Genomic DNA, 3,180 nt, shown 5'->3' on the forward strand with positions numbered 1-3,180 from the left:
AGTTGATGGTCAACTGAATAACTGTTTGACTTCACAAGGGGCAACAAAACAATTCCATACCATCATCCCTCTATCATCCTGCTCTACAGCCAGAGTCTGTGCTGTTATGCTTTGTGAAGTTTTCTCCCAACATCCTTTTCTACATTATTGAATGCGTTGCATATAAACAGCAACATATGGCTGCTTCCATTTACTTTTAAATCATTTGAAGATAGTTAGAGTTTACTTGCATCCTTCATGCTCCATGAAACATATTGTCTCTCGTATTCTTAGATATAGAGCAATTTTTTTTCAAATTTTGGCAGTCAAATTTATATATAAAGAACCTTAAATTAACAAGTTTCATCATAGTGCTGAACATCAAGCAAAATAAAATATTTCAAATAACAGAAATTAAAATAAATAAACTTAAAAATCAACACAGATGATTTAAAGTCATAAAGGATCTTTCCTAATTTGTGTCAGAGCCACCACTGCAAAAGCTCCTTTATGGCTAACATCTGGGTTTACAGTGAACCTTAGGCACTATTAAAAGCATCTGACCTGCTGACCTGGGAGTGTGAGTTGGAACACTGGGCTGCAATAATTCAGTGAGAAAAAATGGAGCCAAATTATAAAAAAATAAAGAAATAAAAATAAGAGAATTTTAAATAGAACCCTAATATCAACTGGACATCAATGGAGTTCAGCTAGAAATGGCATAATGGTGCTCTTGCTGTCTGGTGCATGTCAAAAACATTTCTAAGTGAGCAACAGCAGCCTGCAAGACATCTATTGCAGTAAATAAGCTGAGATGTGATAAAAGCATGGATCACTGTCTCCATTCTCCTGTGAGATAACAACAGATCTAAGCTTTCCTGCCTCAATTGCTAAAGGCAAGACTTTGCACCTGAGTTCACTTGGCTGTTCATTTTCAGGGGATGGTTCATTTTTACTTCTAGATTTGTGCCCTATGGACAAAAAATTAATTTGGCCCACACTAAATTAATTTTGACTTATTTTCATGAAAATTTTGCCAGATGTTGAGTGAGGATCTTCAACATCTGGCAAGATGTCCTGCTTTTCAAGAGTAAGTCGACCTGGCAATCATCTCAAAAAGAGATTTTGTGGGGGGTTTTAAATGCATATCCAAGAATAGAGCCCTGTAGTACACCCAGGATACTGCAGCAGAGTCTGTGCTCAGATAACAGAGAATACCGCTAAAACATCTCAGTGATGTATGACTGAACCATACAACACCAACCATACAAACCACTAGAGATTTCCACCCACATGCGCCAGCCTTGATCAGTGGTGTCAAAAGCTACTGTTGAATCCAGAGCCAGAGCGCAGTATCACCAGAATCCATGCGTTTTCAATTAGAAAGTCTCACAGCAGGTTTTGTAATATGGAATGGTCAAGACCCACTGCAGCCCCTTAGAAACGATGGATAATTATCTTATAATGGCCCTGACAACTTTTGTGTGATTGGTCAGAAATTTGTAACTCATGTTTGTCTTACTGACAAATGCTGCAATCTGAATGTCTGAGAACATTGCATGAGTTGGCCCCCACATGGCTCTTTTTATGTTGACTTTATCTTTGTCTGATAAATTAATTTGTACTATTTGGATGCTGCTCATTCTCTGATGGCCAGGTTAGATTCTTATCAGAATTCAAAGCAGTTTATTATAGTTACTTTGTGTTAAGAACATCTTTGTGTCACGTTACTGAAAGTGAGGCATGAATTACTGCATCAGTGCAGCATGACATGGAGGCAAGCCCAGGCGTAGAATCATAGTGTTTAAGTAGTCTTCAGTTTATCTGAACTTTAGAAAACACATAGTTTTGTACTCATTGAATAAATCTGACCAGTGATACCTGCTGGTGTCCCACCCCTCTGACTGAAAGAGAATAGATAAAGCGAGGGTGTGGCATGATCAGATATTGTTTGTCAGTTTTGTGCCTCCACTAATGGAGTTTTTGGAAAGAAATCAGTTATTTTTGTCATGGTTGTGTGTGTTTCTTTCTTAATTGAATGTGAGTGCTTATTATTTTAATGTTTCCATTTATAGATATTACCATAATTGCACCCTGTCTCTCGTCCATTGACTGCTGGAGATAGGCAAAATGGATGGACGGACAACAGGATGGACGGACGGACTGATGGACGGACTGTTGAACAGATGGATGGATGGATGGATGGATGGATGGATGGATGGATGGATGGATGGATGGATGGATGGATGGATGGATGGATGGATGGATGGATGGATGGATGGATGGATGGATGGATGGATAGATATTAATTGCTCAGATTTATGACAGTGCCTCCCTTGACTTTCAGGGCTTTGTTTGTACATTCTACTATATTCTTTAGACCACATTGGATGTAGGCAAATAAGTCTGTCTATATCAAATTGATGTAGGGACTGGGAGTTTTGTTCAGCATGACTATGATAATATTAGCAGTAATATTAACAATGAATATTTTTTGCTATAGAAATGAATATCTAATGGTTTACTGTAAATGTTTTCTTCTTCATGGTCAGTGTCAGTGACGGTCTGCTAAGTCTGCAGGCTTCCCTAAGATTAGACTGTAATATGGTCATAAGAAAACATTTCTGTATTTATAATACTGTAGTATTGTAATGTAATATTTACATTTTATGGGGAAAAAACAGAGTTTGAAGTTTTTATTAGCTAGACACCGTGACAAAATGAAAGCCTGTTTGTTGGTGAAGCTTTATAATCTGTCAGTTTTCCTCCCTAACATGCAGCAAAAACTTCATAAAAGTGCGGGTGGAACAGGTCTTGTTATTCTATGAACTGGCCAGGCGATGGCGCCAAATATCTTTTTAGCTGGAGTCTGAAGGCATCAGGATTTTTTAAAAAACGTTATCAATAATAAATTAATTAGCTGTGGCAACAGCGCGGCATTGTATGTATTGCCTACATAACCCTAACTAATTCAAACCACATTAACACCGTTTTGTCTTGAGTGCCTAACTTTGCTTGTTGCGCGTACTCTGAGCGCACGGTGTGAATGCGTGTTGATGCCCGCGCGCATGGGTGTGTGTGTGTGTGTGTGTGTGTGTGTGTGTGTGTGTGTGTGTGTGTGTGTGTGTGTGTGTGTGTGTGTGTGTGTGTGTGTGTGTCAGAGCCCTCCCATCTGTGGAGGACACCGGATGATGGATGGTG

Source organism: Poeciliopsis prolifica, unplaced genomic scaffold, assembly GCF_027474105.1.
Source record: "Poeciliopsis prolifica strain line A6 unplaced genomic scaffold, Auburn_PproV2 SCAFFOLD068, whole genome shotgun sequence".
NCBI classification, from domain to species: Eukaryota; Metazoa; Chordata; class Actinopteri; order Cyprinodontiformes; family Poeciliidae; genus Poeciliopsis; species Poeciliopsis prolifica.